General features: G+C 31.3%; 1 protein-coding gene across 2 annotated transcripts in view; it reads right to left on the bottom strand.

Annotated features, from left to right (window-relative positions):
• Window positions 1-27,997, bottom strand: part of LOC143198089 (uncharacterized) — a 254,549-nt gene that overhangs the window by 188,877 nt on the left and 37,675 nt on the right. Inside the window, exon 1 of one of the 2 annotated variants that reach the window (XM_076407054.1) lies at window positions 12,658-12,777. The exons of the other annotated variant lie outside the window; for it this stretch is intronic. The gene's annotated coding sequence lies outside the window, so the exon portion shown is untranslated. Of the gene's footprint in view, window positions 1-12,657; window positions 12,778-27,997 lie in introns of those variants that run through there. 2 annotated transcript variants of the gene reach the window in all.

Below are 27,997 nucleotides of genomic sequence, written 5' to 3'. Positions count from 1 at the left end.
CTGCGCTCTACACCTTACCGAAAGCTTGATATATATTAAGAAATGTAACCGAGCGATATTCTTTATCGCTTAATTTTATAATTATTTTGTTAAGGAATGATTATTTTTTCTTCAATAATTAGTTCAAGGTGTTTTAAAAAAAGCTTCTCAAAAATTTTTAATATGATTGATAGCGGTGATATTGGTAGATAAGACAGTTTTACGTCGGTCGATTTACTAAGTTTAAGGATCGTAATAATTTTCACAATTTTCAGCTGAATAGGTGTTGTATTCAATTTTTATTATACCCTAACTATTAAGTCTGCCGTTTTTTTGACACTAAAGTTTCCCTTAATTTATAATATAAGCGTTTTCTCATCTAGTGGTTAATCTACAGTGTATTTGGAAAGTATTCGCCAAATACGCAGCAAAAACTTTTTGAGTCTTATTTTGGTCAGTTTAATTTTCAACCCCATTCAAAAAGGACTAAGAAGCCATCTCTTAGCTATCTGTTCGTTCTGTTTCAATTTTCAATTTTTTTTTGCTTAATTTATTCGTGGTTTTTCGATTTTTGGCATTGGGCTATTTATGTAAATTAACCACCAACGATTGTGCTTCTGTGTCCAGTTGCTCAGTGGTTATCAGTTGAACAAGCAGGGTAACACTTTCTTCTTCGTCTGGTAGTGATGGTAAATGAGATATGCTGATAATATTTCTCACTGACTGACAAAATCATAATTGTCTTCTGATGTAATTGGATGATAGGATGTGAGAATAAAAAGTAGTTAATTCTATCTGGTGTTTTGTTGACATACGTTGCTAAATAATGTTTGTTAGTTTCATTAAGGAAAAAGTATGAATATAAAACTCAAACATGTTGTAGCACTTTTAGCAACGTCTTTCTCTGAATGAAGTAAGTAAACATTTCGGCAATTGATGATCGTAATCTACCAGATCATCGAAAAAAATCAATTTAATAAAATAAATTAATAAAAATGATGTCCAGCCAAAGAACTCTTCTTCCTAATTAATTCACACATATTATTACCATTATTTTAGCATATTTGAATTATCATTTGTGCAAAACACCATCCATTGCATAAATCGAATAAACACACCTTTCAATTATATAAACAATATTTACACTAACTTAATTCAATATTTACTATAAAATAAAAACACGATATAATTAATTTTTGACGTAGAAAACCCATCCAGTTAAAACTAAACAATCAATATCCGACCGCTATACTGTTATCTCGATAATTTGACTCAAAATAAATATGAGTTCTGTTAAAAAATGAAAAGGTCATTGATTCGGTATGTATACAATTTTATTAAAAATCGACTTCGACGAGTAATATGCTATTTGTATGACGACAAAAATAAGATAACTTTAAAAGATAATCATAATAACAATGGGTTCCTAAATAAAAAGCTATTTTTATATTGTTTTCGATGAATTTTTATCACAAATTTTGTAGAATAAGAATACAAATTCACGGTGGTACTATATATACGGGCATATAACTATCAGTAAAAACCGGAAATGAAGTGAATATACAATACCAGGTCATACATTAAAAACTATTTAATAATATAGGGTGTGCAAATATTTTCAAAAAAATTCAATCAAATAGAAATGTAAAGTACATAGGATAGGGTTACTTATTAAACATCAAAGACTACTTCTTAAATCATACGCTGGCGTATCAGACATGCCTGAACCATTATAATCTGCGTCTCTAGATTTATTCCTAAACTGAACACTGATTTTAGCTTCCTTTAGCATCATCGCATTTGATAGACTTCAAGATATCTTGTACATCTTATTTAGAGATTTCAGATTCTAATGAGGCCCAACTCTTGGAGCTCTACAAAAAATTTGGATTTTAGTCATGATTGTTAGAGCTCCATCTTAGAGCAGCTTCCGGCAGCTTGTCCGGTAAGGCTTCTTATTTCGAAAACAACTGCCATTTTCAGGCATTGAACAGCATTTAGGGAATCTTACACTGCCTTTCGACAAATTTTTTCATAAATAGTTGGCAAATATAATGTAGCTGGATTTTGATGATGAAGCCTTGAATATCTGAAATGATATTTTACAATTTGGGCTCTGCTTCTAACTTAGGCCAAAATTGTAAAATGGTCTTATGAATTACCGATTTCTTTTCAACTCACATTCCAAGTAATATTCGGCATGCCAATTACGTTGTCGATTGCCAAATTGAATTATCTCTTGTAGTTTCCGAGATATAGGCTATCGAAATTTTACACTTTAGACTCTTTTTTTAATAGAGGCCAAAATTGTAAAATGGTCTTATGAATTACCGAATTCGTTCAAATTCACATTCCAAGTAATATCGGCATGCCAATTACGTGGTCGTTTGCCAAATTGCATTATCACTTATAGTTTCCGAGATATTGACTATCGAAATTTTACAATTTGGACTCTGCTTCTAACTTAGGCCAAAATTGTAAAATAGTCTTATGAATTACTGATTTCGTTACAATTTACATTTTAAGTAATATTCGGCATGCTAATTACGTTGTCGATTGCCAAATTGCATTTTCACTTATAGTTTCCAAGATATGGGCTATCCAAATTTTACACCTTAGGCTCTGTATTTAACTTAGGGCAAAATTGTAAAATGGTCTTGTGAATAACCGATTTCGTTCCAATTCACATTCCAAGTAATATTCGGCATGCTAATTACGTTGTCGATTACCAAATTGCATTATCTCTTATAGTTTCCGAGATATGGGCTATCGAAATTTTACAATTTTGGCTCTTCTTCTAACTAGGGCCAAAATTTTAAAATGGTCTTATGAATTATCGATTTATGAAATTTGTGAATTGTAACCGATACATTTTTTCACCAATGAAAACGAATGTTTCTCTTATTTAACCATTTTTACTAACCCTAAATCACCACCTGTCCTTTTTGAGTGGTTGGTAACACTTTACCATACAAATTGTAGAAAATTAACACAATACCTTTACACCATTTTTAATTTTCATTACCAATTTTTCTTAGATTGCAAGTGAGAGGCACATATTTTTCAAATATAATGTTAATTATATTCAAAAATTCTACCAGCAATTTCCTATACAAATACTTACAAACTCAAATATTAGTTTGATTCAATTGATCTGCTTTTTTATTTGCAGATTTATTAGTCTGGCTTTCTTGTTTCCTTCCAGAACAAATCCGTTTTCGACGTAAAGTAATATTATATTGCTTAATATTGTCTTTATTTGAGTTTTTAAACGACAGGACAGGTATTATATATAGCATAAGGAATGAATAAATTGTCTAATATACAAAAAAATAAATTAAATAAGGTTTTAATTATAACGATACATAAATATTAAAGGATTATGTTTACTGATGCTTTTACGTTCTTTCTAATAACATTCCATAATAATAATAGATAACAGTAAGAATTCCTCCATTACATTCAAATCGATTGCAACATGACCTGCTACGTTGTTCGCAAGACAATTATTTAAACATACTAATTTTTCTGATTTTATAACAATAAAAAAGGAAATTTTGAACATAATTCACCTGATAAAAATTCATGGAAATTCTGTACTCACTGTATCAGTCACATTTATTGAAGGACTGTACTTAAGTTTAACCGTACATACCAAATTTTTTTAAACTTCAAATGCTATTGTTATTAAAACAACTCACAATTAAAAATAATGGCGCATTTATGATGATAAGTCCGACGATAAAATAATAAGAAAGATTTTAGGTATCTGTTGAGATGCGCGAGAGAAAACAAGGTTGTAAATTAAATACAATTTATTTTCTCCCTTCCTTGAGTAAATCAATACCCAAAGACGACTTGTTTAATTGATAATAAAGAATACATATACATTTAAAAGATATTGCTTAATACGTCTTGGGAAAAGGATTATGATTCAAATCGCATGTATTTACTGTTAACGAAAACTCTAGACTGGCCAATGTGGACAGGAATTCTATGCTTTCAATAGTACTTCAATTAATAGAATGATTTCTTCAATTCATGCTTCAGCAATACTTTATTCTTGTAATTCTCTATAACACTCTTTGCCTCGGTGTTCATGCAAATTACTGTCAGACTGTCTTATCGTTGTGGATGCACAGTCTTTTATCGCTGAAGCTCCTCCCTCGGGTTCTTGGTGGTGGTGGACAAGGCTGGTCCTTTTCTGTACCCCGATTCACTGGGAATATCGGGGTGTGAAACACTCTTCCAACTAGAACTTCTCACGCTGATAAAACATGTGCGTTTCGGACACTTAAGGAATTCCCAAAAATTCCACGATTTCGGGTCTTCTTGGTATTTATGGTTATAGGCGTCATAGGGAGTCCTCTACCAGGTCTACCATCCGACACGTTTCGTCTATCCTCGGTACCTGAAACCTAGACAACGAGCCGATGGGAATCATTCTTGTTGAACACGTCTGTTCGGTTTACTTGGTATCTTTTTGCCTGTCTATATTTGTCAGACGTTCAATATACTGCGAACGTTATGTTTTTTATCAGGTCATAATTCTATCCCATGTCTAATAAATTAGACCCTCTACAAATAGAACCGAAAGAATTCTAGAATTAGCGTAATTACATTTTACATGGCTATCTGAATCATTCATAATAAATTTGCGTCGCAACAGTATCAGTTCATAAATATTAACGAAATATAGATTTATTATATCAGAGCCCACAGCATAATCCAAATAATAGATTTTTTCATGCACAAAAGACCTTGGGATAATTTTATTGGTAAAAATATCATGACTACAGAAGAACACTGTAGTGTTCTTAGATGTCAGCAGCATAAATCACACAATGGAATAATGAAAAAAACGCCCTCACCTAGCAAACAAATCATTTGAACCAAAAGAACTGCATTGGTAGTCGGAAGATATACCCAACATTGACCTAAGGTCAAGGAGATTGGTCTATCAGTCAATCATAAAGCCTATTTGGACTTATGAGGAGTAAATATGCGACTACACTGACATCAAACAGTATAGCGTGTAACTGTTACTCTTAACTTTTTTAAGTAGATTAATTTAATATTAATTTGGGAAATACATAGAGTTGTATTTATCCTGTACTAGTCTTGCTTGTGTATTGATGCAAGTCAAATCATAAATTAAGACTGTACTAAGCATATGTAATGTAACATGTAATAAAATCCTTTTTACCTTAAAGATAAAGCATTCACACATCCATCAATATTTCTAATGTTTTTGAAGACTGGAAATAATAAAGAATACAAACGACAGAGCAACTCTTGAATTACGTAAATCCAACTGAATGAGTATGTCGCGACATTGAGGCATGTAGAATTTTACATAGTGGAATAACGGTCTACAAAGTACCCAGAAATATAATCCCAGATGTTGAAGACGGGCGGGGTGCCAGTAGCGCAACGCCGAGACGTTTATCTGGGATGTTATTGAAGGGTATTTCCAATCATTCAGTACTCGACTATCGTTTGGTTTAGACGTGCCACCATCGACTGCCCAAGCCTCGTCAACAGGTAATACCGCTGCCATCCGTTTTGTCTATTTCGTATTTTCCACATTCTTATATTACTTCAATAAATAACGGTCATATAATGTAAACACCACTGTTTCATTTCGTTTTACCTCCATTCACCGAGCCACATCATTTACCCTAAAAGTACATAAAATAACATATACTAGGCATGAAAATAATTTTCTTGTCATCATTGATATAAGAGCGAAAAAAGTTACACACAACATCTGTTTGTTGATTCAGGTGAACACTTGACTATTAAAACTCAAAAGAACCTACAAAAATCAGTTAAAAATTTAAGAATTTAATTAAAAATAGAAGTGTATTCACCTACTTATAATGCTTATCTTAAGAATTCGATTAAAATAGCTAAATTTAAACAGATATCAAAAATGGTAGCAAGAACGTCATCAAGAGCATTGTGTTATTAATATTATCGGACAAGATAATTTTAATAACAAGTCATTCAAAAAAAGTGTTTTCTAGTCAGAAGGTTAAATATATACCGGACTTGTTTCAGATAAAAAAAATTAAAGGATATTTAAAATTGACGTAGAATATGTATCGATTTGTTTACTTTGATAGCAATACCGTTCTCAATTATTATCAGAACTTTTTATCAGTTTCAGCGTGAAGAGGGGAACATTCTTTTCGACTTCTTGATTTTCTTTTGATGTTGTTTTTATTTTCATAATGGTCCGTTTTTAGGCAACAACAAATACAAATCAAATGTGACCCGCTTCCTATTCATGAGTATTAATGTATGGAAATTTTTTTCATTATAAAGGGGTTTAACATTTCTTTATTGTGGATGGTACATTAATAAACAAAATTAGTTAATGCCGAACAAATAAGTATGATAAATGAATTAATATTTTCTTTATATTTTAAAGTCTCCTTTTTACCAACGAGGGTTTATCTGGACTGGACCCACTGTTTCACGTGGGCTCCGAACCACGGTCCTGAACTAAACCTACAGACTGGCGAGTGGCCAACTTAGAAATCATCCCAGAAGACATCCGGTCTTACCCAACCTGATTACTGGCCCGGCTGGGAGTATTTTCCTTGTCATATTTTACATTCTTGCCTAAGTACAATCACAAATATTAAACAATCAGAAACATAAATTTACGACCATGCCCGAGCAGGATTCGAACCCGCGAGTATCGCAACAGTGGGTTGACCGTCCTGTCGGCTTTACAAAGCATGGTCTCTAAGTTGGTCACTGGCTAGAGCATACACTAAGCAGTAACTTCAGTCCAGATACAACTTCAGTCGCCACACTCTAATTGGTAAAAATAATACTAAATTATTTTTTAATCTTCTTTCATAACATCAGGGGACTTCTGCTGGTGATTATTTATAATTGTGAATGTACATAAGGCAAGAGTACAATATCTGACAAGGAAAATCATCTCTATCATGCCAATAACTAGGTTTGGTAAGACTGGCTGTTTTCTGGCGTAATTTCCAAGTTGATTTGAAATCCACGTTAAGCAGTCCGGTCCAGATAAACCCTAGATGGTCAAAATGAAACTGAAATGTTTTTAAAAATCCAATTATCTAAGTTCTAATATAACGACTACTATTAAGATTTCGCCGTTTTGTTTCAATCACATTTGTTTTTGTATGTGTATTAACAGAATTCTCTTTTTTTTATTATAAATATTGTCCATCATTAATCGTGATTGATGATGGTTACTTTGTAGGAAAAGTGCTTCATATTCGAAGGTCCACATACCGATAGAAACAAGAAATACGGTGGGAAGGATAGGGCTGACAGTTTAAGTGTTATAATATTAATTTTTACGGATTTTTTAAAAGGTGAATACTTTCATGGTACAAAAATTATTTTTGCTTCCGTAACGAGCTGCTTTTTTCACTTATTGGCTGGTAGAATACATAAATTTAAAATTATAGCGATCTTTATCTATTTCATTTGGTTTATGCTTTCGATTTTGTCTATTTCAGTCTTCCACTATGTTTTCTGACTTTGACGTCAAATTTATAATTTTTAAGCTTTTAAAACCAGCTATGATAACTTACTTCACTTCAATTAGCTCTTCGCAAATGACGCTTAGTGATATTTGAACCGTTATTCAGCAGTATTCGAATAAAAAAATCGTGTTGGTACAAATTGCCAATATTTGAAGATTATGTTGTTGACAATTGTCCACAATACAATATCGTATTGAACATAGGACAATTTTAATGCAACTTATAAATACAGTCTTGTTTTTAAAGAAAACTTTAATAAACTCGCCAAGATATTGCACTTTCTATCTTAACGACTGAAAATTTATTATTGTCATTGTTATCATTTGGCCGTCCTTTTAATATTATAAGGCTCACAATCGACGCTGTCAAATTCTATAGTTTTGATATTTGTCTGCGACGAGTAACATTTTATCTTTCTTTTGTTAATTTGTCTATTTATTTTAATATTATTTAAACGACTATTGTTTGTTAAAACAATTAATGCATTAAAATTGTATTTAAGGAATATAAGGAATGTTAACCTTATATTTTCTGTTTGATTTGCGGAAATTTGCGATCGAACACTCTAGGACCGTATGACAACGTTTATAAAGACTCTGGAAAATCTTTTTGCCAATTTTTTTTATTATCTAATTATTACATTGCTATTAGTCGTTTCCGACTAACCTAAAATTTGTCTTTATGATAACTTAAACGTAAGTATATAACTAGGAGGACCCATCGGCCCTATCTGAGCCTCTGGTGAAATAATGTTTATACATGTCGCTGCTGTATTTTTTATTATATGCACCTCACTGCACAACACAAGATCAGGTGGTTTGATTCTTTTGAGTCTGTGTCCTGCTCTGATGGCATCCAAAAGTTGCAATACTTCAATATTCTCATGAGAATGGAGTCTTTCCTCATGACCTCTTGCAATTCTCTTGATTTCTTGGCTGACTGTGAGTATCTGAAAGTCTCGATGTAGGTAGTCAGTCCTTGGTATTTGGGCGCGCCCACAATAATTCTCAGGACTTTGTTCTGATTTTTGCCAATTTAAAATAATTTATTATAATTATTAATAGCAATGAAAAAAATTAGTTGAAAGTTGGACACTTAATTGTTGAACCCACAATAAATTGTTGAAAAACCTTTACATACATTGGAAAAATTATAAAAGGAAAGCATAAGGCTATATAAGCTTCTTAAATGCTTACCATTTATTTAATATTAGGTAGTAGTATGTGTTATAGTATTTTTTCATTATAGAAAGGCATTTATTGAGAAAACTATATGTTAATTAAAATATTCTCCTTTCCCCAAAATTTTCTACAAATTTTCCCACCTCTAGCAACATGGCGATACGTATACGATAGTGTGTCGAAAGAATAATGTTGGTGTGGTAATGATCTAATCATAGATTCATTTTTGGAGTTCTTCAACATTCTGAAATGTTAATCAGAAAGAACAATATCTGGTAAGAACGCTAGACATCATTTACAATTATTACAACGTGAGACTGAGCGTTTTCATGCAAGCGGATGATGTCTGTTATTCGATATTTCTGGTATTTTTCTTGCTATAATAAGTCGTTCAATTTGTTCAATTGACGCCGATAGATATCTGCAACAATATTTTCATTCGGTTCATGTATTGTTCATGTTTTCGTCCCATAAGTCTTGCAATTCATCGCCTTCGATCCTTCTTTGTTCTCCAGGTCATTATTTGTCCTTGACATCATACTATCCTCTTGTAAATCACTTAAAACAAAACCAATTGGGATATGACGGAGAAGAGTCATTCTAACTTTCTGAAACTGTTTGATGAGCTTACATCAAATCATCTTGTAAAAGTAATAAATGTCCAAAATACAAAATTGGGCAGTCTATAAACAGCGTCTGCATATCTGAGCAATGCAATAATAATTCAAAATGTCAAACCCGTCCGGTTTAATAGTTAGGTGACATTATTTAACAGTAGCTTATATTGATACTTCCTGTTTTCACCAATAGATCTCTCTAAGCAAAACGTTCACGGTCACCACAAATACACACATTCTGCATTCTACGGTTTGATTTGGTACGGGCAGTTCCGGGACAAACAGAGTTAATACACACAGCAAACGACGATACTTCTACAAGTGGTGAACTCGACGTGATTGAAGTGCCCACCAGATTAACAAGACTTACGTGCTCGGCATAAACGTGCAAAAATGATGAGGAACCCATCAACACTACACAGTCGAGACTCGTAATGGACGAAGACAACAGCAGTCCAAACAGATGTAAAAACCCCACATGCATACCCTCGCACTACTCTATTCTTGATCCAACCTAATATACTGCCCATCCTTCCGTCGACCACATATAAGCTTTAACATCTCAAGAAGTTAATATCACAGTTTTCTGTGCCCGTGCAAATTTCATCCATGAAAATGTGTTTCAACAAACAAAGTCAATAGAACAAATGAATAATCTGAAAACATGTAAATACCTGATATTTAGCGTCAATCTTTTAAATAAAAATGTCTGGTACTTTATATGCTAAGTTAACTTATGCTACCTTCAGTACAAATCACATTCGTATGACTTTTTGACCGTCTCGTTCACCACCAGTTTCTACATTGTCGAGTATATAAAGGCAATATTATGACGCGTTCGCGTGCAGGAACAATAAATCCGCTGTTATCTACAGTTGTCATCGTCGTTTTACGTTACGATTAGTCAAACACAAACTGTTTCCACAGCCAACCACTATCTAGCTGACGAAGATTTTATTTGCTTATTTACAAACGTGTCTCGCGACTTAAATCTATCGACTTATCGTAGGAAAAACAAATATTTTGATTGCCGTTTGACGTTCGATATTCGTCAGTTCGTTCATTGGTCAGCATCGGGAAGACACATGTACGAATAATTCGGAGATAATTGAAATGCTAATGGATAAGACAACATTATAGTCGATAACATTCTCACAGTATTATATGAATAAAATACTAATTTTCTTCTTTCCCACAAGCAAATAGATACTATGTGTTTTGATAAGCTTACTAATGTTGCTTCAAAAATAAGTCTTTAATAGCATCTTTTGAGACTATTAACTTGATATCTCAAATTCTACTGAAGTGATCTACTTGAAATTTCCCGCGAGCCTTCTCTATCATATCAAAGTAAAACAAGTTTTAGTTGAAAAACGATAATTTTTTTACCATTTTTTTGACATTTCCGAATTCTTAAAAATTATTTAAAATTAGTTAGCCGAACATTAGTAAAAATCTTGATTTTATCCCTTTGTGATACCAGTAAATCATTTTCGACATATCTGTTCAGTTAGGTAACTCTTCCTTGATTTGTAAATAGAAAAAAATGCATATATAAAAAATATACAGATGAAGCGAATTGAAAAGAATTGAATCAAAGAATTCACCAATTGCTTTACTTCAAAATGTAAACCCATCACTATTAGTTTTAGAAAAGCTGGGTATTAAATAACCCGACATAAAAATCCTGGAAATACATTTTGACGATTTTACAAAATATTTATACATTATAAATATATTAGAAAGACACCGACTGGAAAAGTTATAATGTGACTAGACAGTTTTTTATTTTATTAATTATTTAAACTCTTAAGCAGAAGCCTTATAATAATTATGATGATTCTTTAAAAATGCTGAAAGAATAGGGAATAAAAAAAGGGAAGAAGCCACATAGAATCTTCAGAAAATGAGTCAATTTCTTCATTGCAGAATCCTCGTGCTTGCAGCAGCAGGTTGCCAAAAAGTTACTGAAAACAATATACAGTTCTTCGATTTTTTAAATGTATCTATTTAGTCACAGTTATAAAAGTCATCATGTTAAACATAACTCAGAAAGTTAACAGATACAAAAGGAAAATATTTGTAAGGTATATAATTTTACAAACTGTAGAAAAGAAAACTAACAATTCTCGAAATAGTGAAGATAGATTTCATTAAATTCAGTTACGTATATTACATTATTTTAATATAAATTATATTACATATCAACTTTGCAGGAAGTGAGGGTACTCCATTTATTTTTTATATATAAAAGATAATACATTTGTCGTGTAATATATTTAGTGAAGATAGTTCTTGAAAACAGGAATAAAAAAAAAGTGACAATATAAACAATAATAATAAGTGATTGGAAATTGGTAATATTCAGTTTTACTTTATTTAAATTGATTTGCATTATCAATGTAAATCATATATTTATAATGTTCATGAATTATAGTAATTCAGATTAAAAGCCAAAGCTAAAAACGTACATTTTTACATTTAAAATATGTTTATATTAGTTTACATACAAACAGTTTAATTGGTTAATTAAATAACGTGTAAACTATTATTGCAAACGTAGATTTTTATTGAATAACATTTTTTATATAGTGGAATTCCTTCCAGGCAATTTTAATATTAATTTAAAAATTATTGAGTTAGTTATATTAATTATTACAAAGATGTATTCTCAAGATGAATATGCAGTGGTATTAACATATGGACAGTTTTTTTATCAGTTTATTTCGTTAGTTTAATTAAATATGGTAACGAATGAGATTTTTTCGTGAAAAGATAAATACTTGCTAGCACTGATAAAACAATGCAGTAAATGTCTTTTTATGTTCAGAACCTGAGAAGAGATATATGTTAATCTGTGATCGAAGAATTGAGTGATTTAGTTTAGCACAATCCGGCATCTTGAACTAATAAGTTGAGATTAATGGTCATTTAAGAGACCAAATTGTAGTTATTTACATTACACAAAGTTAATTCTATTATTGCATAGTTTTTTTAACATATGGGCAAAGCTGATTTGTGAGTAGTATCTACCAGGAAATATGTATTCTCAAGTATAACATGCAGTGTTATCAAAATAGGGACAGTTTTATCAGTTTTGTTCGTTAGTTTAACTAAATATTATAACGAATGAGATCTTTTCGTAAAAAAACAACATTTGCTTGTACTTATAAAACAATACAGTTATTGTCTTTTTATATTCAGAACCTGAGAAGATAAATAACAGAACTATTGAATGATTTAGATTTGTACAATCCAGCATTCTGATGAACGTAGAACTATCACGCGAAGTTCTACCGTCCAACAGGTTGATAAAAAATGAATAAATCTGTAACTAACCTAGACAACGATAGGTTTCAGTTAGATTCGTATCCAATTAGAGTTCGAGTGTAAACACAGTGGGCACGCACACGCTCGAGACCGTTCGCACTGGGTACCCGGCGCCCCGATCGATGTCCGGATATCCGGCAGCAATGGTTCGGGACCCCCTTTTCACGCCGATACGGAATCCGCACTCGGATGCGTCCTCTACTGTGGCGTAGCGTCACGCGACCGCCTGCGATCCCGCGATCTGATACCTCGGACGGGCATACGCTTTGACTGGCTCTGCTCCAGCGTCGAGCCCGGGCTACTAGGCACGATCGGCGATGTTGCCGATACGCGCCGTGATTTTTTTCCCTCCGTTCTCGCCGTACTCAGGTGATGCCAACAATACATATACATCAAAGGTAACTGATTTTTTTTTACTTACCTTGGTGTTGATTACTAGATATACTGTAATCCATAAATGTCTATTATTAAGACTTAAAGAACAAAAAGTAGGCCTTTAATAATAAACGTATACGACTTTTTTGCATTGATAGTATATTTTATTGTATTTATGTAATAGTTTGACGAAAATATGACAGGGATGAATGTTTTTTTAATAATTATATCTTACATTAGATACGCTTCTGTTAGGATTACTATTGTTCTGTTGTATTTGCATCAATACAAGACGAGTACGGGATAAGTTCATGTGGTTTGGTTCGCTTCAACATGAATAAAATTAACTATTCGGAATATTATTCATAGGAAGCAATATTATTTCCAAAAATTATGATAATTTGAATGTCAAAAATCCCAAAAATCATCTTATTCTCATGGTTCATGGCTAAGTAAAAAAGTCTGTATAAAATAATATTTTAATCAATTAGTCTTATTCTAAAGTATATATATATATATATATATATATATATATATATATATATATATATATATATATACATATATATATATATATATATATATATATATATATATATATACATATATATATATATATATATATATATATATATATATATATATATATATATATATATATATATATACGACGTTTTAGTCTACACACTACACTGTCACTCCGCATATTTAGCTCATTGGTGAGTACACTGGGATGCACTGACACTTTCGAAGTACTTCACACAAACACATTGAATTACACTCGTTATTGGATCCAGAGGAATATCACTTCATTTCAAACATAGTAAGGACCATCCAAACTGGCGCGCAATACTTTATTTTGGAACTATTGTATCATGAATATATTAGACTTGCTACGGATGCTATAGTTGGATTCCATATGACTAAATAAGCCTAATTACAGATTTATACAATAATATAAGAGAGTTAAGGTCCAAGTTGTTTCCCTTTGGTGATGTACTTCTTCCAACTTAGGCGTCGATCTAAATGCATACTGAGATGTTTAGTATCATCTGCTTCTGGGAGTTGACATTGGCAAGAATTTAAAACAAAAACTTTTAATTTACTTAAGAATCAAATTTGTTTAAAATACTTATACGCTCGTTATTGTTCATACCTTCGACAACACTGCTGCTATATTTTCATTTTAATATAAGCGAAACCCTTAATTCACTTAACACTTCGCCCATCACATTTCATAGTTGGACTAAATATACCCTTTTATTTAAATATTCTAGGCTGTATCAGTTACGCTATGTAACGGCTCCTTCTTGAAGAAACGACCAAAGTTGACCATCGTTCTCTACCTTCGTCCGGCAGTTTTTACCTAAATTTATGTGGTGTAACTTGTATGGTCTCTACAAATTCCAATAGTTTAGAGCTGATCAGCTGAACCACTCTAATTAGTCTTTGGTGGCCGTATTCCTTGAACTAAAAGCTTCTGTCCAAAATCCAGTAGACTAGGTTAATTCGCAGCAACTTTAGTACGCCTTGAATGGCGACGATTGTGGCAAATATCCTTCAATACATCTTTTGTGACGATACGGCTTGCTGCAACACTTTTTCCAGCCCATTAAGCTACGCTAAGGAATCCTTCAAGTAACAAAAATGTTATTTTGACAGATTTAAGTGGTGACTTACTGAAACGACTGTAGAGATAATGCTCTCAATTTTTTACCATGGAATTAATTGCAAATATATTATTATACTATTTATTTATTCAAGCGACAGGGAATAAAAGTGAGCCGTATCTGTGCCTGCATACAAGCCAGAGTTATTTCATAACAATAAAGACTTATGTATCGATACAAAAAATAAACATTATCAGCAAACGCACAACGATGAAAAATAGTAATAAACAATCAACATAACAAAAAAAGGAAAAAGACCTAGAAAATATTTTCAATTGGAAATCAGAATATTTATAGCTTGAAGTTGTTTTGCATGTTCTCCACTAAATTTGTTAAGACCAAACTCAGCTAAACTGTCAGAAGGAATGAATATCGATTCTGTTATTTAAACTACAATTAAAGCAAAAAATATCAAAATTATTTTATTAATTAGTCGTAAAACATATTGCAAGAAAGATACAGAAAAGTGATGGTAAGCAATAGACAATAAGAATAGTATACACAATTTTCTTCAAGTAGAACTCTTCATCTCCCGTTTTCTTAATATTTGTTCTTATATTTGATTTTTTGGGTTAATAAATAATTTTTTAATTCATTGTTGCCAGTAGCGTTCCTCAACTAATTTGTGTATTCTATTGTGGCAACTAATACTACAATAAACTGTATCAGATAAGGAAAATTACTTTACCAGTGTTAACATTCCTATTCAACGTTGATTTTGACGGTGTCCTTCATATAGATCCCTCCTCTTGATACAGCATCTCCCCTTTACCAACTTAATCTGAACTGCACCTACTATTTGACATGGGCTCCGAACCACGGCCCTCCGCATTAGGTTTACCGATTGGCGAGTCCACCAACTTAGAAATCTTACCAGAAGACATCCGTTCAAACCCAGCCTGGTTATTGGCGTGACTAAGATTATTTTCCATCGGATTTTACACTCTTGCTTTTTGGACAATCACAAACATAAATGTACGACCATGATCAGTAGGATCCGAACCCGCGACTATCGCAACAGCAGGAGGACGGTAGCATTTATCATTATGCCAACCAATGTTTTATTTAAAACTAAAATGAGAAATACTATTCAAAACCTGCATTAAGACTCTAGATAATTCCTTTTGCCAATCTTTTATATTTTCCTTTATTTGAGCATTAACCAAGATACTTAGAATTATGTTCTTCCATTTCTAAGACCATTTTTTTATTTTTGTTGTGTAGTGGTGATTTTTGTCTCATATTCCATGTACAAATCGAAGCCAATTTTTCCAAGCCAGAAATTTAATTTGGTTTATATGTTGTTTTGTAAACTTCTATGTTTTATTCAATAACTCTTTTTTTTGCAATTCTGATATTAATTTATTTCCCATCGTTCCTTTCAATTTCGTTGAACAGCTATTTAAATGATCTTGCTCTTTACTTTCTCAATTTGAGTAATTATCTCTTCTGGCTATCTTATCATCGTAACTCTTGTTTTGTTTTTGTTCCGTATAATTTCATATTCACAGTAGGTGGTCTGAATAATCATAATCATATCAGGTCAGTATTTCACATTATAATATCCTCTGTGCAATACTATTTTTTCTCTATGACATTCATTATAATCAGAACAAAACATATATTACTTAAATTTTCATAGTACTGAAGTTATGTTAACCTGTCAAAGTTTTTAACAACCTCGGCTGGGTGGAAAAATGGGTAATAAGTTATCACATTTACAGTGTATATTATAGAAAATATCAAGTGTACAGTTTTTTAATAACATTTTTAAAAATTTATTTAATTCACATTCATAACATTGTGAGTGACAATAAAATTAATTAAAATTATAACGATTAATTTGTTTACACGACCAAATATATTATTTCTGTGAAAATAAACTATCAATTCATCAGCTGAAGCAGATTGAACAATGAATTGAATGAAACAAGTTTTATTTTTAACTCTTTAATTTTAACAGGCTAAAGTATATACAAACTTTACTGATGTTTCGCCGAATTTTTGTATGTAGCAAATTTACTTGGTATTTATCTAAAGTACATTTCTATACACATAGTGATGTGATCAATGAATTAGAATATAAAATCATTGGTTATAAAAATAAATATTAAAAATAGTTGCTGATTAATGAGATTAAGGATGAATTATGCGCTATAAGAATTCGTCATAGTCAATAAATTGATCGACCCATTTTTTAAAATCCCCATAAAATATTAACTTTTATCGTGAATTGTGAGTAGTAGAATTTAGAGAGTACAGTGGGTAGGATATATATTTCCACTTGAATGTTTTCGACTATTTTTTCAGCAGTAATTTCATTGTCAACTTATTTTGTCGTGTCCTTCAGATTGTTCTGTTTCTTTGCTTACAATGTATTGTTCAAGTGGCTCAACTATAATGAATAGTGGTTTAAGTAACTAACAAGCGCAATGGCGAATTCAGGATATTGATTTAGGAGGAGCTTAATCTAACTGAGGATAGGTTTATTCAAGATAGACGCTAAAGAAGCACACGACATTTTATTATACGGACTATAGCAAAGCTCCTAAAATAACTTTCGATATTCTTCCGTAAATATACCTGGTTATCAATAACTTTGGGAGCGATTTGAGAACCCAAACTCTAAAGTTATAGTAGATCCTCTTTGATCCCACTAAATAAGCAGTTTATTTGCAACACACAACAAACGGCATTTCATATAAAACTCATATAGCAATATTCCCTTTTTAATGAAGTATATTTTCATCATTACATATTTTAAATAATAGATAAAAACACACATTAAGGGGGTATTACAGATTACAAATTAGAAAAAATTCTATTGATCCTTAGTATGTTTCTTGAAATTTGCTGTGAGTCTTCTCCACATATTCTTTTTAGATTCCATTTAAAGTTTTGATTTTATACGCCGCGTCACTAAAACAGTTATATCTCCGAATATTATTTAAATATTGAAAAATCCTTTTATGGGCATATTCTAAAGTGAAATAACCCCTTAACGTTCTTTGTTTTCATTTTATAGGGAAACTTTCCTTCCTTGTCTACGTTTCCTAAGTTTTGATAGTTAAGCTCTCATTGGTTAGATCATTTTTGAGTTTATGGAAACTTTCATCAAACAATTCAACCAATTACAATTCCAATTTTGTTATTGTCCGGATTCGTTGGTTATGTCGAGTACTTTTTTTCATGTTTAAAATCCAACATACTGAATAAAATATAAATCAATGTAATATACTCTTTAACAAGATCAAATTGTGGGAAATAGATTGCTGGAGATTCAAGCTAATGTTGTATTATCAAGGTTATTTTTTTATAAAACCCTACGAAATAATTCCAAAGCACAATATATCTGATAATATTTTAATAAGAATACTAAATCATTTTGCATTAAATACCAAAACTGCGCATATTAATTATTCAAGGAAAATAACGAGACATGGCAACGCCGCCCTCTGGACTTACTGATAAAATGAAAATCCGCTTATAGGATAGGAACGACGTCGTTGGAAGTCGTCCGGTGCATACTGCATAACCCGCAAAACGCAATACCTGGCTCCATAGTGCCGTTTAGCCCTTGTTTATGGAGTAAATGTTAGCCCGATATATACCGTAAAAGGCATAACATATGAAAACTGTTTTCTGATCGAAAGCGAGGCTAAACTAATGCGGATAACGAGGCTCTGGGGGGAATACGAGCGTGGTGGAAATCCTACATTAACCAGGCGTAAAAGTATCGACAAACGCCCTCGAGAGAGATAAGTGTGAACAGCAGATCGTCGCTAATTACCGTCCAAAATACGGCGAAATGAATAAATTTCAATTTATCTGTATTTATTTAAATCTATTTACACAGATTACACGTTTTAACCGTGTTCAAGATAAGAAACTTTCGCGGGTCTTTTTTGACGCAAATTGACGTGGATTTACTAAGAGAATTATCCGAAGACTTTATTCTTCTTCAATAAACACGAGCATGACGGTCTTAAATTCGAGTTATGACGCATCCCTCACCAAGCCAACGTCCTAAGAGATTTTTTTCTGAAGATGTTTGATTTTCTTCGCATATTTTCTTCACTCTGAAGGATTCATTCTGTTTTTAATATCACTTCTTCAAAAAAAAATTAATTACAAGAATAATTAATGTAATAATCGTTTTAGTCGAAGTTTTCGTCACACGTCTTGATGACGTATGACGAGATGTATAGTATTGGGTATGTTTTTTTTCCATTGTTATACACCCATGTAAGAATTTCTTTAAATTCGTTTCAATAGTTGCAGGCGATGCTCTGAATTAGCAAACACATCACCATAATATAATAAGACATAGAAAGCGATCTCTCATATATAAAATCGTAACTAAATTTTGCATTTCAAAGTTCCTCAGCGCGGAACAAGGCGGAATATTTATAGGGCAATCTTTCGCAATTCAATAGGCAATTCTTTAGTTATAATTTAAATACCAAATTCATTTGCCGGCATGCTTGGCGCACTGGTAAAAGCGACACGACGGTCCTACTTCTGTTGCGATAGTCGTAGGTTCGAATCCTGTAGGGGCAAGGCCGTAAATTTAAATTTGTGGTCGTTAAATATTTGTGATCGTCTCTAGGAAACAGTGTAAAATCCTACAGGATGAAAATGAAAAGGACGTCTTCTGGGGTGGTATATGATATATAACGATAGGCGAATAAAGATAGACCAATAATATAACTTTAAATGGGATTATACAGAAATTCTTATTATTTAAGACATTTACTATAACACATATAAATCATATCGCCTTCACTCAACAGCATTCTGTCAGTCATTTTTGCCGGATCTCTGGTGGTCCTGAAGCCACTAGAGGGTCACCCGAAACATAATAGGTGCAATAGATAAAATAGATCTCCCATTTTACTTAGCCCTTTCTCTGTCTTAATTTTCTAGGCACAGAAATAGCCCTATCTGAAACCAAATTACATGTGAACTTCCACCCAATACAAATAGTATAAAATTTCCCAAGAGACAAAAGGTTTTTACAGTATTATGAACTTCTCAACACTAAAGAGGAAAGTACCCAAGTCCTGCCCTCAATTAAGTACCCAAGGATGGAGCTTGACCTATAAAAAACCGACTCAGATACTCTACGACATTCCTTTTCCGGATTTCCTCGAGTATCTGTGTTAGCAACTCTCATGCCATCAATCAATTGTCAATTACTGGAATAAATCAGAAGCAATCCCGCTAGTTCGGTTACAGGCACCACGTATCCACCCTCAATTCTCAAGTACACATACTCTGATATCTTATGGTTTTAGACAAACATAATTATTATAAATCGACAACTTGGAGAAAACGGTGGTTTTGTTGGTATAGCAAATCCTCTTCGATCGTTATCTTAATGAAATAACTTCATTATTAACATGATATTGCAATAAACATCGCACTTGAAATACCTTAAGCTAATAGATTTAGACAAAGTCATACCATAACAATAATTAAGTTTCGGTTTCCATGCAGAAGAATTGACAAAATAAGTAAGAGTTAATTAAATAAGTGAATGAAAGAGTCTTGTGAGAATGAAGATTTTAGTTTTAATATTTCCCCTTATCATTGTGCTCCCTCTTATAAAAGCAAAAGCCCCTGCAGCTGATACTACTTTCTTTTCCTTTATTAGTATATATATATATATATATATATATATATATATATATATATATATATATATATATATATATATATAAATATATATATCAGGAAATAATATTTTAATTTACTATAGTATAGGGTCCTCATGACTCTTTTATTAAGTCACGGTTTGAACAAGAAAGGCACTTTAATCAATATACTATTTTTTGGAGATATACAATTAGTCATAAAATAGTAGTTGTAAAGAATTGATCTGGATATCATATGAGTCTGCTAATAATGGTTCCACCTTTATATCAGACCACAGATTTATTCGGTGATGTAAGTGTTAATAATTGTAACTCTATATAGTGCTATTTGATCAATATTGATTCATGCTATACTATTAAATTATATATTTTCAACCGATAAGTTATATCGTGGTTTAATCAATAACAATAATTCAGCCAAGTACGCGGTGTACGTGATATACTCGGTTAATACGCGGGTTCAAAATCAAGTTTTTATTTAAAATTCCTGTTTAGTTTCTTGAATGTCTTTGTTGAATCCTCTATACTTGTTTGTCACAAGAAGTGCTCGAAATATTTGTGTATTGTCATAAATAACTGCGTGTATTTATAAGCAGTGTACTGACTTTGCATACTAATAGGCCTGCTGATTTATTAAATAACCCACCTAATATTTAATATTTACAGATCTGCTTGTCCCTATTGCTTTATATCAAATGCTCCACCTTACATTATTTATTTTAATAGAAAATATTTAATATTGAAAATAAAGTTAAAAATCGAAATCTTTTTATTTTCTGTATTTTGAAAAATTTTGAGACACAGTAAGTGTTTACTATAGCGGATCTACCCCTTAACTAATAGCATATAGATAAGTATGCAGATAAAAGAATACCAGTGATGTGTGATATGAACCGTCAGTTATGATTGAATAATATGTGCATACTGGGCACAACATTCAATTCAATAAAGTCAATATATATATATATATATATATATATATATATATATATATATATATATATATATATATATTAATTACCTTTGGATAAGAAAATAAAGCACACAAATTACAATTTCAATCAGGAAATAATTTTACATTTAATACACTCTGTACACTAAAGTAAAATTACAGCAAAATATGGCAGGAAAGTAATCTGAAAAAGCTAGGTTTAGATTTTTATTAAATATTTGATTGTTATATAATATTATTAGAACGAAAACAATTGATATATAATATGTCAACGAGACATGATAACATGCCGCTCAGTTGGTTAGATATAAATAACTGGGTTATTAAATCATTTAATGTGATATATCTTGACATTTCAACTAGCTGAAACAACACACACGTTGGGTATTAACATAAATTCTATGCTATAATTAGCCTACGTTTTTGAACATAAAACAATATGTAGTTTACTGATAAAATCTTAGATTACCCATTTAACATTATTTAGATTCTTCAGCTTTTTAAAGAGAATATGGTGGGGCTTTACATTTTTATTACACTAATTTCAGATATGTATATATGTTCTTTTATAAAAGTAAGAATGTTATGGTATCACATTTACATTGCGTTGAATTAGTATATAAATAAATGGTTTATTTAAAATAAGTTTGGTTAATGAGATAGAGCATGGATTGAGCATTCCTGTTTTTCGCAAAGATGCTTAAACAATCCATATTGACGTATATTTAAAAATGCATCGAATAATTGGAGCACGCTAAAGTAAAGTAAGTAAGAAGCTGTTTTCATACATATGTACGGTTGTACCAATATGAATATATTAAGAATAAAATAAAATACCCAAGCATGTTTAACACGTCTATTAAAATACTTCGTTAAATAATTACAACAAAGTAAATATGAACAATATATTGAGAAATTGAGATTTGTATTAACAGCGAAGTACAAATTCATAGTTTTTGTAATTTTGACATTTAGATATAACTGATGAAACGGGCTTATATTTTTACATCCTCAATTTAGATATGAAACATGAAAATAAATAACAGAAAGACAGTGATAAATATTGAATAGTAATAATGAATAATAAATTTTTCACTCTAAAACCTTCTATGTACAAAACAAAAGCACAAAATTAATTTCCATTCCCTATAGTTATTTCAAACTAATAGCTAACATCTTCAACTATCGGAAACTCTATACAGAGTATCGGAGCGAAATTTAATAATAAACCCTTAGATAATACCTGGTTCATTTCACATTACTAAATTATCATTAATGAGTTGTTGGAATAAGGTAGTATAAAATGTTCTTGAACTGTTTACGAACACTGCTATTGTTCGGAAACTCTCTCTCAAAAATTACACATGTCTAACTTGTACAGTAAAGTTTTGAACCTTTCAAGGAAAAGCATGATTGTTACATAACATTTAAAAATGAAAATACCTATCATATAAACTTCATGTAATTTATAGAGAATTTTATAAATATAATTATATGTAGCTATTATAAAGTAAAACTTTTTGGGCTCAGTGAATGGAGATAGAACGAATTGAAACAGTAATGATTATATGATCTAACCGTTATTTGTTGACGTTAACAGGTCAATTGAAAAGTCCCCGACTTACCATAGTATCATATCATCTATAGTTATTCAATATCATTTTGTGGATTTTTAAATTGTTTTCGTCTCTTTTGGGCGTTCACTTCGTTCACCGTCTTCGGTGCTCATTTCACCATGTCTAAACTTAGCATATCAATCCTTGATGGTTGATTTTCCTGGGGCAGTATCCGGAAACTTGGCATCAAACCAAGTTTCTGCTTCAACTGTATTTTTTCCCTTCAAAAAACAATATGTTGTCAATAGGCGAAATTCCTTTTTATACATTTTTTTCATAATAACAAAAGTTGCTTCTCTCAAAATGCTATAATTCACAAACTAATAATCCGACAGCTGTCAAATTTATATACGCATCTTTGGAGGATTAAGGCTAACTAAAAAACATATGGATTTAATTCTAGTAGTAATTCTAGTTATGACGTACAAAGAGACAAAGAAAGATCGCAGTACGCAGTCGATGGTGGCATGTCTTAGCCAAATGCTGATCACTATCTAAATGATACAAAGTACCTTTCAACGATATTGGAGTTCAACATCTCCGGAATACCAAATTTTCATTTCCTTGCTAATTGTTTACTGTCATCTTGTAATTGTTCAACATCTGTGATTCATTCTCAACATTTCCGGGTATTTTGCAACCCGCTGTGGTAAGATATAAAATCCCACATGTCTCAAGGACGCTATATTTTGAGCACTGAAAATTAAACAATTATAAATCATTAGATGTCTTACTTGCACCTTCTTTGTTAAATCATTGATGATATCAGTTTGATTTTTTCATGAGAAAAGTTGAATTCTACATAGAAATTTGGAAGAAAATTGTTGATAGTTCATTGAATAAGCATTGCGAGTACTATAGCTATCTACATCTCTGTATTTGTTATCGAAAAGAAACACATAATTTGTCTCAAATACTACATGTGCAATACCTACTGATATTAAATGTTTGCAGTGTTGAAGTATCGACCAGGTCAGTTTGAATTTGGCACTGATTTTAATGTGTCATTTATTCTAAGCACACCATCTACGTAATAATGAAGTGAATACTCCTGAAGATTGTCCTCAATTGGTCACGTTCTTTTCCGACATCAATGAACCTAGCTATTAGAATATTTACACTTACTCTATCTAAATATTGTTTACAATTACTAATAACATTACTCCGCACTGTGTAATTATACTAGATGTCTGCATGTCCAATTTAATGTGGGATTAATTTAATTATAATTTTCTACAACTTGTTTCCATTTTTCTAGCAACATGGCGATACCTTGTCAAAATAACGATGTTGGATCGGCAGCCACCAAATCATCCATTTCCATTCAATCCATTTCCGCATTTCTTCAGCACATTGAAACCGTGTTGAAGCCATGTTCCATTAATTTTAACAAATGGTAAGCAGAAACACGGTCTAACCTTAACAACTCTTGCAACGGGTGCCAAGCCGTTATGCAAGAGTATGATTATGTGTTTGTTATTCGATATCTTGAAGAATTTCAGTTAGTTTTCAATCCAATCAATAAGTCTTACAATTCACTGTCCTTGAACTTTTTTACTCCTTCAGAACTGTTCTTTGTGAATGACATCAAAATTGTCACTGTTAAATTATTCAAAACAAGTGACGGACTTTATTACGTTAGGATATGACGGAGCACCATAACCATATGTTTCTAAGGACTTTGGCATCTGATTTTTTAAAAACAAACAACAACAGTAATAAAAGTTGAAAGTGAAGTTTTGAGCGTTCCATTATTAGGTCTGTATATACTAATACCATAATAACTATAATAGACCTGTAACTAAAACTATAATATCTCAATAATACTTAATAGAAAACTGTTATTTTGTATACCGAAATCAAAATAATCAAATCCATAAAATGATCATTCAATATATATCACATCATCTAAATCAAAATACAAGAAACTTTAAGTTTATTGACGCTAGTGGAAGTATATAGATGTACCTATATACCTTATCTATATAGTCACCTTTATATTCGGCTTATACAGATTACATAGCATCTGCAATGTTAGTAATACGATTTAATAATTTTGCTTTATCAATGGATACATTCTTAGGTCTAGTTTAGTTTGCAAAAAATTGTTTTGGTGCGTTCTCTAAATTAAAATTGTATCTAGCAATGTTTGATCTCGGGCAAACTTGTTATTCCCTGTCTCAATTATAAATTGCATTGGGCACGCAGGAACAGGTAAAGTGTCAAAGTGTAGCTGAGAATTTCCGACTACTTATGTTTAAATTATCGAACACTACGTAAAACACTAAAATTTCAACTTTATTGTTAATTTAATCTTATAATGAAACATTATAAACTATCTATTAATAATATGTTGGTATTTTTCATTATTTCTATTTAAAATATTTTCAAGATTGAACTTTCAGCGTCTGCACCACCTGTGAAATTAGTTTCGCTTTAATATTTTTCACATAATTATCTTCCCTACCATTCCAAACAGCAATAGCGAGACAATATCTCCTTGAAAATTAAGATAATAACGAAATACTGAGCCTTTGACGTATGGTAAACAAGTATTAGAAGTCTTAGGAAAACATAATCTGACATCTGTATTCGAAATCTGTTATTAGGTGTTCAAATCTCCAATATTTTACAAAAGAAAAACCCACCAGTAAGTTGTGGTTAAAATACGTTGATATTATATTATATTTTATAAATATCGCGAGTTTATTTTTAAATAAATATATGCGACGGAATTTATACTGATATTGGATTCAGAACTTGGTATTATAGATATAAGCATTTCTGGAAATGGTCTTTTACTGAAATTTACAGCACCTTTAAAGGAAGAAAGCTACAAATAAAATAAATTTGTATTTTCAGATTTATTCAATTTTATTAATTAAATAAGTCTATTGTAGAGTTTGTGACCATAAAGTGTCTTTTATTTGTTATAATAGTGTATTAAAGTATTTGAAAATTAATTTTTTACTTAAGATGATCCACATTAATTTATATTTGGTCAGATAAGGACCTTCAAACCTTAATGTTATCATCAATAGAATTATAAATTAACAACATAAATATATATCTGTCCCAATCGTTCAACACTTGTTTTTACTGGTAATAATTTCAATTCATTTCTTAATTTCATGATTAACCTATTTCAACCGAGCTTGTCTGGTTAACTTAGATATAGAGGATTTGATAGTATATCTGATTCTACAATAAATTTCTTCAAGAGCATATCCAAAAATGATCTAATAAAACAACTTGATATTTACACTATCAAAGTTAGAACTTTCCTTTTTGATACTGTCTCTTCTTTTTGTTGACCCAAAACATCTGAAGCGAAGCTTTTGAAGCCTAATGCCAATAAATATTACAGCAGCGCCTCAGTCTTTATAGGGAGTCTCAAATAATAACTGATGAATGAAAAATATACGCCAACAAGACATAAACCTAAATACATTATTTTGAGGGATGCTGCATTCTTCAAGCAAAATCAGCGAAATGGTTCGGAATCCATTTAGATGGTAGAATTAAACGGAAATATAATATTAGAAAAAATACTGAGACCGGGTTCCGATCAGTCGAAAGACACTCTCAACTTGACATAAGATCAAAGGGATCGATTTTCAGTCAATAATATGCTTATTTGGACTTGGGGTACTTGGAGTATAGATATAGAGTTAAATTCATAAAACTGGCTACTGATCCGATACCACCACCAGACAGTTCTCAGAATTGATTCAACATTTCCTGTAAAACATGAAAGAAGATTATTAATTCGCAACTACTGAACAACATACGTGAAATCAGAAGATTGAAACGAGCAAATTCATATGAAATCTTAGTATTAGCATGAGCTTAAGCTAGCCAAATTTAATTTTTATTTCGGAAATTCATACCGATTTATTATATTTATTCCATATCTTGCTTATGAAATAGTACTTATAAAATAATTTATGATTAAGATTGTATTAAGGGTATCAAATAAAATATATAAAAAATTAAGAATATGCAGTGGTTATAGCAATATCAGCTGTTTGAATACTAGAATAAATAATGAACAATGATCACAATTATATTACATAAAATGAATGAGTAATTTCCACGTGTATTATACTCAACGAACAAATTCTAAGAAGCATCAACTGTCTTCTTCGAATCTTTCGACCCTAAAAACCGACTGTAACTGATAATATGGTAATAACACTCATTTGTAAAACTTGTATTGTAACGTATGACTTCATTTGACTCGTCCGTTACAAAAGAAAGAAAAATAGTTTTTTTTTCGACGGGTACGAGTTCAGAATTACATATTTAAAGTCGAAAAAGGCTCTTGTGCGCGGTGACCTGCATAATGAATACCAAGGCGTCACATATTAGAAGTTTTTCTGTGAATATTATATAGTATATAAGGAAAACCAGTCACAGTGTTTTAAAATTTGTCATTGAATCATTGATTTTCCCCATTCTTTTTTTTTACAAACCACTGAAAATTCGAAGAGATTTTTTTTCTAAAATCACTTTCATGGACCATGTAAAATCATTTACTTATAATATTTTATAAAGAAAAATATCTGATGTTTGGATGATAATATAATTTACTTATACAGATGCTGATTATTTAAGCATTCTCCACTCTACCAATCTAATTAATGGAGAAAAGACGTAAAGTATTGGCAACTGAACAACACCTTATTACAATAGGCATGATGACTAATTTTGAAAAACCATTTTATTTATTTTATTACGGGAATAAAAGTTATTTCAGCAAAAAAATTGTTTTGAAAGAAAAATTGACGTTTGACATAGTGTAATTTTAAACGCTCCAAATATCTGCGTGACGTAGTTATTTTGGTCGCACTTGACGGTTTGTATAATATCATAATTAGATAATTCTTGCAATGGTATATTTGGATAAAAACTCCCAACAAATGTATTTGCGTTCCAAGGCAGAAAAAGTTGTTACAGAGAAATCTGACTAAATCTTGCGAGGTTAAAACCAGCCGGTATAGTTTGAATATAGGTAAATTATTGCTGTGAATATCATTCCATTTCCTATTTTAACTACCTTTATTAATATCTATTGTC

This window comes from Rhynchophorus ferrugineus, unplaced genomic scaffold, assembly GCF_030347505.1.
Source record: "Rhynchophorus ferrugineus isolate W39M unplaced genomic scaffold, kcgeb_rfMv2 rfM6, whole genome shotgun sequence".
In the NCBI taxonomy this organism is placed as follows: domain Eukaryota; kingdom Metazoa; phylum Arthropoda; class Insecta; order Coleoptera; family Curculionidae; genus Rhynchophorus; species Rhynchophorus ferrugineus.
This window is presented reverse-complemented; position numbering and strand designations above follow the sequence as displayed.